Source organism: Callionymus lyra, chromosome 18, assembly GCF_982586985.1.
Source record: "Callionymus lyra chromosome 18, fCalLyr1.hap1.1, whole genome shotgun sequence".
Lineage (NCBI taxonomy): Eukaryota > Metazoa > Chordata > Actinopteri > Syngnathiformes > Callionymidae > Callionymus > Callionymus lyra.
Genome location: NC_141835.1, coordinates 12712407 through 12725762, shown reverse-complemented (window position 1 = coordinate 12725762; position 13356 = coordinate 12712407).

Genomic DNA, 13356 nt, shown 5'->3' with positions numbered 1-13356 from the left:
AGGAAAGAAAAGACTAAAAGTTAAATTACATTTTCAATTAATTGTTCAAGGATCAACGTCAATAATTGAAAAATAACATATTGTTTTGTTTCTTGTTTTTTTCGGAGAGTTGAATGGGTTGTTAAGATAGAACGAATAAAGAATGAAACATTTTTGATAAAATAGTAATATTTGAAGTGATTATATAAAAGGTTGTTTTAGTATATGAGGGGTAAGTGAAAAAATATATCGTTTAATTTGCCGTTTTATTTGTAGAGTTGGTAAAATAAATACAACTAAAAGTTATCATGAAATAGTGTTTAATTAAATAAAAATGGAAAATATTGTTTTTGTTTGATTTTTGATGAAATAAATATAGAAATGATAATGAAATAGCTTTCAATTCAATTCAAATTCAAACGTATGGATGCAAAACTAAGAAACAATAACTAATTTTGGATAAAATATAGACATTTGAAGTAATATTATACATAAAAAAAACATTTTTTAATCTATAAAAAGGATGAAGTATAAAAGGAGTAAGTAAGTGGGAATATAGTTTTTGTTCCGTGTTGTATTTTCAGAGTGAAATAAAAATTAAAAAAGGATCATTGAATAGCTTTTCAATTCAATACTAAACTAAATTTAAAGTAGAGGAAAACTAAACTAATAAACAATAAATAATTTATGATAAAAATTGAGGTAGGACAGCAAAAGTAGGAAAAGATGTCAAATGTATCCGATGTAAATATTTAAAGTAAGTTTCCACAAAAAGAATATAAGTTCTGGATCATGTTTCTGGGCCACACGCCTACATGGCTTCATCGTGGTACAGATGGGCTGCATTCCTGGCAAAACTCAAAACCTGCAGGGACATTGTTTCAGACACGGGTGGTCTTTGAGTGGTGCTGATGAGGAGGAGGCACCAACTGTCACGCCGCCCTCGGACCCGAGACATCAAAGTCTCGGGACGCCATGAGGCCAGGGTGACCCAAGCTGCCGCTGCCATTATACCTCGACCCGGGACCGCCAGGATCACAGCCGGACCGTCACGGATCCTCCGTCCCAGAGGGGCCGTGTTCCGACGCTCACAGACCGGCATTCCAGGGTCCGCCAGGTCACGTCGTGGCACCTGTTTAGGAGTCTAACCGGTGACCTCTGGGGCACAAGTTTGACCTCTTCTCTCAACAGCAACTCTGGAGCACAGAAACGTCTCCTGATATGATATTCCATGAGTCAAAGTCGTGACTCATGGGTAATTATCTCGGGGGAATTCTGGCGGGGACGTCACCGATCAGACCTGTTCATCACCGTGTCACTCACGGCTCACTGGCTGAAACCCAAAAACCTGCAGATCCAGTTTGTAAAAGCCATTTTCCAGCTTCTTTGTTTGTGATTCGTGTGCACAGAACTGAGGCTGGTGATGAAAGGATGAAGGGTGTGTGTGTGTGTGTGTGTGTGTGTGTGTGTGTGTGTGTGTGTGTGTGTGTGTGTGTGTGTGTGTGTGTGTGTGTGTGTGTGTGTGTGTGTGTGTGTGTGTGTGTGTGTGTGTGTGTGTGTGTGTGTCTGCGGAGCAAATCAATCACAGCCGAACCACTAAAGGTCACGGCATCAGACAAAAGGAGTTACATCACAACATGGAGTGAACTTTGGGTTCGTCTGGCCACCCGCTTCTCGGCCAATCAGACGGCCGCGTGACAGGAAGCACACTGACCGAGTTATCAATCCAAAGGTTGCTTTTCAGATTTGTCCGCATGATCGTTGAAGAGATGATGTCATGGATCGTGTCCATTCATGAGCTCGAAAAGTATGAATAAACAAACAATGACCGGAGAAGCATAGAGAGCGCAGACCTCCGCCAAGCAGCTCATTTTCACCCACTGTTAAATGAGCGACTATATCTGCTTAATGTTCATTTACATTTACACACAATCACACGCACAGTCACACACACATTTATATTAACCTTTAAAAGCAGATACTTTTTAGCATTTGAAATATGGAGATGGAAACAATGAGATAAATGGATAAAATGTTGTATTTTAATAGAAATAAATGAATGAAATACAGATAAAAGGATAAATATATAACATAGGAAACAAGTTGTATAGATTATCATTAAGTATAACATTATATATATACTTATACTGTATATATGTATTATATAACATTAACAAAATCCCATTTATAAAGCATTAAACATTTTAAAAGGTATAAAATGAAACAATAAAAGAACGATACCTAACATTTTAAATGGTAAAATATTGCTCATAGATAATAATAAACATAATATAAAAACACATTTTGGGTCATATGAAGGTCACTATTAAAGAAAATAAATATATATATTATACAATTGTGTTAATTGTGGAAGGAAAGTTTACAAAAACTAATTAAATATGTATGCAAATAAGAAGATTGTTGATAAAGTTTTGAATCATGATCTGATGAACTTTAAATATATTAGAAAATTGATTAATATTTGTTTTCTTGTTTTTGGGAAAGAATATTTTAAAAATTGTCATATTTCCATAAATAAAACACTTTTAAATCAGTTTTTTGTGGATTAATTCTGATTAATCCCAATTAAATATTATATATATAATATATAATTTCATTCTGATCTCATACAAACATGTATTTACATATAGTATGAAGCTGCATACAGAAATAGAAACAATAATATATTTTTTCAAAATACATTTATATACTTTTTTCAATTGTAGATAATTAATAATTACTTTTTCTTTTTTTTTTGTGAATGTGAACAAAATGTTGATGAAAAAATATAAAGTTTATATTTAAAAGGGTTGAACTGAAGTGGGAAAGTACTGCATCCCCCCCCCCCCCCACACACACACACACACACACACTTTTGCTGGTATAATCTCTTAAAACAATCTTTCGTTCGACTTTGCAGTTTGACCTCTGACCCCGGGCTGTCCGTCATAACTCCCCCTGACAGGGTAACCTTAGCTCGTCACTCTCAAACACACACACCTATCGAGCAAGTTGTCGCCTGCGAGCAATCACTCACCTACACTCTCGTGTTACACACACACACACACACTCACTCACACACACACACACAAGTCTTTCTACATCTGTGCAGCTGGACAGACAGTTGGTGATACTCAGACATAATGTAAAGTAACTGCTCCATAAAGCTGTGGGGGTCACAGGAGGGAGGAAAAAAAGGGGGGAGTCACAGGAAAATCTTAACGTTCAATTTCTAATCTTTCTTTTTAATAGAAAAAAAATGGATTTTTCCGGATTTTTTACACTTCAGAAATTCACCTGTTATGTTAAAAATGTTACCTTTATTTTACATGTAGCCATTAGCACAACAATGCATTTCCACCTAATAAAGTCCAAAAAAAACCTATAAAATAAAGCAGACTTCCAGGTCATTAAAGTAGGTCCAAAAAGAGGCTCCTCCCACTCAAGGAGGAGGAAACAGATCTCACAGGTGGCTGAGCCTAAAGGTCGAGGGTCACCGCTGTTTAATGTGGCACGTTGGAAATATCAGCCGTCAGTCCAAACATCAAACGCTCTATAAATAAACGCGGTTTTACCACGGAGGTGTGCGAGGGCGGTTGGGTGGGGGTGGTTTCGACTGGGGAGGTGGGCGCCACGGGCGGCACCCGCGGAGGAAATAACAGTGTTTTGCTTGACTCTGAGATGAGGGCGCTTTTTCTTTTTCTTTTCTTTTTTTTTTTTGAAACCCAAGCGAGCGTCTGAGAAAGCACAGGCTGCGACTCAATACGAGACGTCATGGAGCACCTGCACAAACAGCCGCCGCTGCAGCGCGTCCTGTGGAGACCCCCGACCCCCCCGACCCCCCCGTCACGGGCCGCCCCGTGTTTGGTCTACCAAGGGTTGGCGTATCACACCAGAGAAAACATTTTCCTAACAGACCCCCACTCAGATGAAACAATGATTCAGCAGCTTCAGTCTGAGCTGACTTTTTATGAACTGGAAAACTTTCTAAAAATGTGATTTTAATCGTGATTAATTAATTAATCCACAGCAAACCTACAATTATTCTGATTTAAAATATATATTTTTGTTTTTATTACTGGATTCAGTTTTATACTATATTTTTATACATGTATATATATAAGATAAAATTAATTTTAGAAATATTTGGAGTATTTAATCATGATTAATCAGAATGAATCCACAGCAAACCTACAATTATTCTGATTTAAAATATATATTTTTGTTTTTATTACTGGATGCAGTTTTATACCATATTTTAATGCATGTATATATGAGGTAAAATTAATATTAGAAATATTTGAAGTATTTAATCATGATTAATCAGAATTAATCCACAGCAAACCTACAATTATTCTGATTTAAAATATATGTTTTTGTTTCTATTACTGGATGCAGTTTTATACTATATGTTAATGCATGTATAGATAAGTTAAAATGAATATTAGAAATATTTGAAGTATTTAATCATGATTAATCGGAATTAATCCACAGCAAACCTACAATTATTCAGATTTAAAATATTTATTTTTATTTCTATTACTGCATGCAGTTGCATAGTATATTTACAAATACATGTATACAAAAGACAAAAAATAAAATTAATATTAGAAATATTTAGAATATTTCATCATGATTAATCAGAATTAATCCACAGCAAACCTACGATTAATCTGTTTAAATTATACATTTGTGTTTCTATTATTGTATGCGGTTTTATACTATACATAAATATATATATAAGATAAGAATAAAATTAATATTGTGAATATTTTGAATATTTAATCGTGATTAATCAGAATTCATCCAAAGCAAACCTAGGATTAATCTGTTTAAATTATACATTTTTGTTTCTATTATTTTATGCGGTTTCATACTATACATAAATATATATATAATATAGTATATTTTGAATATTTAATCGTGATTAATCAGAATTAATCCACAGCAAACCTACGATTAATCTGTTTAAAATGTATGTTTGTTTGTATTATTGTATGCGGTTCCACAACAAACCGGCAAATAATCCGAAGTATTTTCTTAATAATCTAACTAATAACACTCTCCTTGGCGTCCTCTGGCACTCTCCCTGGGTAGCTGGGACAGACTTCCGCCTCCCAAGAATAGCAGAAAAAATGATTGAATGAAGATAGAAAGAAGTTAAAAATGAATAAAACTATTAAATAAATGTAAATAAAAGGTTTAGTCATATAATGTGTTTCTTATAAAGTCTTAAAAACAAGTGGAAAACTTGGAGTTGTACTGTTGCAGAGCATTATGGGATCAGAACTTTTGTTTTCAATAGTTAAAAAGTAAATTATAGTGTGATGTTTGTTCAGTGATCACTATAGATATAAATCTTTTGTTTGAGATAAACTTCAACCGTGACAACGTATAAGAAACAAAAACAAAAAAATAATAGACGATGACATCATGGAGTTCCAGTGACTCACTCCGTGTTGTTTCTTTTAAGACGTCGACTCCTCACCTGGATAAGTTCTCTGCGAAAACACACTTTCAAACCTGCTGCACCTGATCTCTAGCCGTCTCTGTGGTCTGTGTTGGAAGCCAAGAGGAACAGAAACACACAAGAAAACCACAACCCGTCACTCAAACTAATGACATCCTGGACTTGGTGTGTGTTTGTGTGTGTGTGTGTGTGTGTGTCGGCTCAAGGTGAATTGGACGCTCGGGCGTTGAACACACAAACATTTCCCCTTCCACAGGCGAACTCTTTCTCCGGCGCTGGGAAAAAAAAAAGAACCATGACAAGTCGTAATGACGGCTTACGTAACCAGAGCCTGGTCCTGCTGTCCTGGCTCTGGGCCGAGGAAAAAACTGTTGGATCCTTATCAGCGAGCGTTTGCGTTATTAAATATTATCTGTGTGGACGACGTGCAGCTGCCATGTGTGTACACAAGAGCAGGGCAACGGAAATACCGTTAAAGCGGTTTAAGCTTAGTTAGAACCGTCTGAAGGGGGTGAAAAACAGAAGCAAAAGTTTCTAAAAAAAAATGAGGAAGAAATTCCTAAGAATTGAAAAACAACAAATTGATGAAAAAGAGGCGTCGGTTCTACACAGAGTCTCAAACCGATGACAGGGTTCCACATATTTACCCACGAATGACTGAAAACACATTAGTTTATCTATTATTAATTCAATATTGTGTTTGGAATTCATCAACTGTAATCATCACGCGTTGTTTTAAATTTCATTATGATTTTTTAACTGGTTTTTTTTTCATGTGCCAAAGTCAATATTGGGAACTCAAGTGTATTTTGTTTAAGTAAATATATATATAAACGATTAGCAGCTGCAGCTCTTCAATGAACGTTCAGAAACAAAACAAACATCGTTGATTAAACAACTATTAATTTAAAATACACCTTAAACCGACCACAACTAAATAAATACTATAAAAACAACTTTTATTCAAAAGGCGGGAAGAAACAAACTCTTACCTGGAGATATTTCCATCTTCTTTAAATCCGATTTTTCATCCGTTTGGAGCGACTTCTTGCTTTAGCTGCTGTTGAGTTGTATCATTTATTTGTGTTTTTTAATTGCTAAAAATAAGTTGTTTTTTTTTAATCCAGCAAACGAAAGTTCAACTCGTTTTTTATTTTCTATAAATTTCATCCTTCAAAGGTTCCGCCAGCACAAGTTTCAACCCGGAATATTTTGCGACGGTACCCGTTTTTTCCGGGTTTTTATTTTTTTAAAGATCATAAATATCAATATTTTACCCGCAAAATAATCACGTTTTTAGCTTAAATTAAGTAGTTAGTCTTCAAATTTAAAATAGCAAAAATATATTTTATAATTGAACATATATAATCATTTATGTTTATTAAAAACGTGAAAATTGGTATTAGAAAAAAAAAAAGTTTACTTCTAGTATTACTATTTTTTATTAAATACATTTGGACTTGAGCTACTTAATATATAGTGTTATACCTTTCTAATACAACCATTAAAAAATATATTATTTAGAATAAATAAATAAAACTTTGAAATAATTTAACTGCAATTATATCTTATTTTTAATTATAATTATTGTAGGTGATTATAGAATAAAACTAAAGCAATAAATAAGGAACAGATATTAAATAAATAATTAATAAAATAAAGTATATATTTTCTATTTAAAAATGCACAAACTGTATGTCCCTGAGGTCATAGTTCAGGTCACCTGTCCTCAGCATTTGCGCCCCATAAAAGTGACAACTCAAGGTTGTGATTGACAGTTGCAGGCTTGTTTGAAACTCTGGATTGTCCTAAGACACGGAGCGGACTCTTGACCAGAAGAGAGTCGGCATCAGATACTCTGATGAAGGTCACCTGAAAAAAACCTGCTTCTGAAACGACCCAAAAAAATAACAAAACAAGGAACTATGTTTGACATTAAACATGGCCGACGGCTGATCACACACGCCGAAGCAGCATCACTTCTATTTGAATAACTGCTCCTGTTCTCCACTCCTGCCAGCAGCTATTCCCACAACTCTCGCTGGGGTAAGTACCCGGAGCACCCGGCGGCTGTGAGCGGACACCGAGGAAAACACTGGGATCAGACGAGAGTTATTGTTTGATACGCTCTTGAACGCGCTTGTTTGCAATAAAAACTATTTGAATAACGAAGTCAAACATTGTTAAACTGAAGTTAAATAGTCAAGTGAAGGTTCACAGGCTGCCGGGGAGGATTCTGGAGGTCGACCTTTGACCCTCGTGAATGTTCCAACACGTCATGTGTTGCACAAATGTTGCACGCGGCGTAGAAAGCGGCTGGAATTTCAATTCCTCGAGAGGTGGCCGACATGTTTGGGGAAGAAATAACACGACAAATGTTGGGTTTGATCTTGTGTTTGACGTGAAGCCGACAGGTCCTTGAACGCAGCACGGCGCTTTCTCTTCTCTAGACAAGAAGTAACAGGCGTACTGTGTAGTACGGTGTGTATCGTATTGTTTTTGTCGGTCCATTAGTCTGGTTCTGCTCGAGGTTTCTGCCCGTTAGAAGAAAGTTTTCATGGTCACTGTCGAGTCTAGAATCTCTTATGTCGCATCAATGAAAATTTAAAATGTTCTGAAATGATTGAAAGTTAACGATTGATTTGTTCGCCCTGTGGTGGTTTCAGCTCGCTCCGGTTTCCTCCCGCAGTCCAACAGAGAGTAGTGAAGGTGTGTAGTCTGTGTTCGCTTTCCAGGGTGTCCCACGCCTCTAGCCAAACATGGCTGAAACTGAAAAAAAAAAAAGTAAGTTATAGCGTGTTCGCTTTTTGTGCTACATAGCGCTATTAGCTAGCTTTTATTATTAGGGATTAGTGTGCAAAATTAAGAGCAACAACAACGATAAAGAAAATTTCAAAAAACCTACCTAATATTACAGTTTTCGAAGATTTATGACAAACATTATTTTGCCTTTCTTTGCACGCTACGTAGTCACATGACCAGTCTACTCCAATAAAAACATGGGCACAATACGTGCGGACAGAAGCCGAGAGACTTTTACTAGCATCGTGCAACTAGCAAAATTTTACTACGAAAATCTATCTGGAACTGTTTTTTTTTTCTTTAATTTAAACGGTATCTTGAGATAACTTTGTTATGATTTTCTGTAAAACTTTTACAAAAGTTGAATTTAATTACTAATTAAGTTTTTCAGATTCAATTTTTTGTTCAGTTTTGATCTTCATTGTTAAAAAGTAAAATTCAATGTATATTTTCTTTAAACTATCAAACATATGAAATAGTTATTCCTTAATAAATAAGTATAACTTTATTGACAAACGTTGACCAACAACTGTGAATAAAAACTTATTTTGTTTTATAAATTTTTTTGTTTATAAAAATTCATACATAATAAATATTTCTTAAACGTGATTTTTAAGCACTTTATAGAATATAAAATGTGATCAAAACGAAAAAAAACAAAAGCTATATATATTTATGTTTGACAATTTAAATATATATATATATTTTTAAATACAAATATTTCAGCGTTATTTGCCAACTTTATGTGACGATATACACTGAATTTTTTCTTCTGCCGTGACTTGTAGAATTTAAATTTTGCAATATTTGAAGTCAATTAATTTTTGTAATTTCAGTTACAACCCAGTGACACGTTTAGTCAATTTTTACTTGATAAATATTCCCGGTCGGTTATTGAAAGTGTGTTATTCAGCGTGAGAAAGTGGTTACGCCGTCAGCCAAACGTCGAGTGGCGCAGCTGGCAACGTCTTCAAACTGTCAACAGTGTTTTTTCTGAAGCCCCGCCCACCCCGGAGCGTCGTCAGCCGGAGACGAAAACAATATCCAGGACACCTTTGGAACATCTGACGGTCTCTGCTTTCAAAACGCCGAGGGACAGGAAGTGATCTTTGGAGTGACCTCGGGGAACACACCTGGATGGAAGGAGGATGGGGGGGGTCGGAGGGGTTGGTTTTTCCATCCACCAATCAGGTGTCGGTTTGTTGAGTGACAGTTTTTACACGCGTGACCACGGAAATGTTGTGAAATGATTCAAAGTTAATGATCGGTTTCTTACCCCTTGTGGTGGTGTCGGCTTCGACTCCGGTTTCCTGCCACCGTCCAAAGAAAAAAAGAGGGTGGTCTGTGTTGATTTGCTTTCCAGGGTGTCCCCCCCCCCCCCCCCAAACCGCCCTCTTCATCTTCTCATAGGTTTAAAACTCACCGGCATGTTTACGACGAAATTGTGAGTCAGCGTGTTGCGTCGTTAGCATTGAAGCTAAAACGAGCTAGCACAACCAAAAAAAAACTTTAAAATATCGGCCTTTTTGTGCTTTTATTGAGATTATAGTAAGACGTTTGAACAATGAAAAGTAAGAAAAAAGCTGATGGTTGTGAAAAACATGTTTTCGAGGAAATTTTAAATGCTACCTTGTTGCTCTACATGTTGTTATTAGCGATGAAGCTAAACCGAGCTAGCCCATTAATAACAACAAACCTCCAAAATATTGGCACTTACGTACTTTCGTTAAGATTTTATAAGTTTTATTATAAAAAAAATAAGCGCAAAATTGGTGGGTGTTTTTTGCAATTTCACCACAAAGTAGTCACGTGACCTTTTGCTGTCCAGGGTGTCCCCTGCCCCTTCATCGTCCCCTAAAAATTTATAAAATGTATGGCCATTTTCTCAAAGAAATTGAGACTGTTAGCTAGTTACTATACATGTCGTTATTAGCGATGAAGCTAAATCATTTCAATGACCAAAACAATGGAATGTAATGAAATGTACGGCCATGTTTTCAAGGAAATTTCATGTGTAAGCTTGTTGTTATACAAATCGTTATTAGCGATGAAGCTAAATGAAGCTAGCACAACAACAAACCTCTTTTTAGTACTTTTATCAAGATTGTTTTGAGAGGTTTTAATATTAAGAAAACTGGCCAAAAGTAGGTTTTTCTGCAATTACACCACATTGTAGTCAGCTGACTTTTTGCTGTCCAGGGTGTCCCCTGCCTCTTCATCGCCCCACAACCTAAAAATTAAAAAAAATTATGGCCATTTTTTCAAGGAAATTTAGACTTTTAGCTTGTTGCAATATATATCGTTGTTAGCGATGAAGCTAAATCAAGCTAGCAAAACAAGAAACCTCTAAAATATCGGCTTTTTATTACTTTCATTAAGATTGTTTTCAGGCGTTTTTAAATTAATAAACAAACACAAAGTCGACTCGACAAAACTGAGCACACAATACTTTTAGTTGCGTCGTACTTTACATTAATATTACTACCAGAATGTGACAGCTTTTAAGTAGTTAGAGATGGTCTGTTCAGTTTAATTTAACATAAAACATTTTAAAAAGGGGGTTTTCTCTTTCCAACTGTAAATAAGTTAATTCTGCCAAATGCTAATCATAGCTTAGCTAGCCAAGCTAATAATGCTTCCATCATGTGAAAACTAAATAACTTTATTATAATTTTAGAGGTCAAAAAAGTTTCCTGCCGAGTTTCCTTGAATGCATTTGACCGACAAACCAGTTAGCCTAGCATGACACCCTTTTTTTTGTCTTCGCCCTGGCTAGCTTGAACAACAACAACTGCTTCATTGTAACTTCCCTTGATTAAGAACACAATGAAGTCATTTGAAATGACAATGAAACACACACACACTTCAACCGCACACTACACACAGGTTGTTAAAACCGGTCTTAATTGCGGACCGCAGGCAAATCCATCGTCGACACTGATTACAGGTTTGCGCCGCGGAGGCTTCACGACTTGAACGACACCTGCGCTCAGGTGGACTCGGGCCTTTGTGAGATGGATTAGAGAGAGAAGAGGTTTATGACCCACATTCTGCTGCACCTGACACAAGGTGTGTCGTCACAGTCCCGCACTGGACGCCAGTAAAGGTCATTTATCAGCAGGTTTGGGGTCAATAAGTGGCTAAAATCGACCAGTTGAAAACATCCGGGTTCTTGTTTAAACTTCAGCGTGAAGATAGTTGTTGCGAGTAGCTTGTGAAACAGAGCCGCCTGGCGGCGAGATTCAAGTATTGCATTGTAACCCATCGTAAAGACAAACCTGTTTAATTTAAATACTCAAGGATAATAATTAAGTTTCTTCAAGAATTTAAGCAATTAAATATTTAAGTAACTGCAATGCGATTATGAAGTATTTGTTCTTTAAATTCCATATCATTTTAAATACTGTAATTTATTCTGTGCTTCAACAAGAGGTAATTTAACCAGATTATTATCTGCCTATGAACATTTTAAATGATCTATTAATGGCTGCGTTTTATATGTAAGTATTTTTAATTTATAAGTCAAACATTTATAGTTTATTAAACGTTTTTCTTTTACTTATGTTATTGAAGTTTTTATACATCAATCATTCATTATCTTGAGTTAAAAACAAGTGTCATAGCAGAGTAGCTAACCCAGTTACCCGGGGCTAGACGCAGCTATGTGTTTGGACTGTGGGATAAAGGACTCAAGCTCATATGAAACACAACAAACACAAATTTTAGATCTTTTTTCTTACGGACAGAGAATGAAAGACAAATGAGGTGGAGTTTAAAACATTTTCAACTTTCCTGATGTAATTTTTTTCACAAAGGAAGGACAAGTATAGCTACACTTTTACATGAATTATGAAGTGGAAATTAAAAGCCTTGATGCCAATGTTTAATACTATTTTCCACCAATACTGAGTTGCTTAATTATTAGTATGGTTTGTGGTGAAAAAAACAAAAAAAGTTGACGAAAAAAAAACAAAACAATGATCCGATCTTCTTAACATTTTTACTCTGACATACGTGGATGAGTAAAAATTATAATATTTTAAACAAGGCAAACACTTTTTTTTATGTTGACATTAGACGATGATTTCCACACATTTTGCGAGATTAAATAAATACACACAATATTAAAAAGTGACAGACATGCACACAACTAAAGGAAGGACACACACATAGCACAGTACTTTTCACTTATAACGCATTCAATTATAAATTAAATGTAAAAAAAAACAAAACAGGTACAGAACATGGAAGCTCAAGTCATTCAAAGTCTTTTAAACATGCAGTTTGAATCGTTATAGTATAATTATCATTCTAATTATTCTTGTGAATATACTTGTGATATAAGGTTTATTAACTTTTTCTTTACACAGAGTAACGCTGGAAGGGGTTGCAGTTATCGACTCCTCCGCTAGAGGGCGGCACTGGATTGGTTTCCTATTCCATTCAAGCGTTGAGTCAGTGGTTCTGGTTCGTTTGACATCTTTTTTTTTTTTGCTGCATATTTGACGAGAATTCATCCACAGAAAGTTGATTGTGCGAAACGAGACAGAAACATCACAGTGATCAAGTGTTTTTTCAGTAGATTCTCACCTCTATTAATAACTTTGTGATCGTACTTTTATTGTGGTGGGGAACCGGATGTCTGAAGTAAAACATCCCCTAAAAGATTTCTACGATGAAAAAATACATTAAATTAAATAAAAAAAAAACATGTGTTATGTCTGGGTCATTCTTCAAAACCTGTAGAATGTAGTTTTAAGTATGATTTTTTTTTTAAATCCTCAAAAGCTCCCAATAAAACGTTTTAGAAAATATTGCGAATTAAATGACCTATAATTTTTTTATATCTAATAATAGTTTAATGTAATAGTAATATTACATATTATCATGGTTAATGTTTTATACATAATTTAATCGTTTTAAAAATATCGTGCTTGGATTATATATTTTTTTACTTTAATATGTAAATTGCATACACAGGATGAGAAAAGAAAAAGTATATATAAATGTATATGAATGCCGTTTATTAGCGTCAGCATTTGAAACTCGGTGATTACACCTGCTTTATTTGTAGTGCAAAATAATCCACTGTAATATTTTTACAT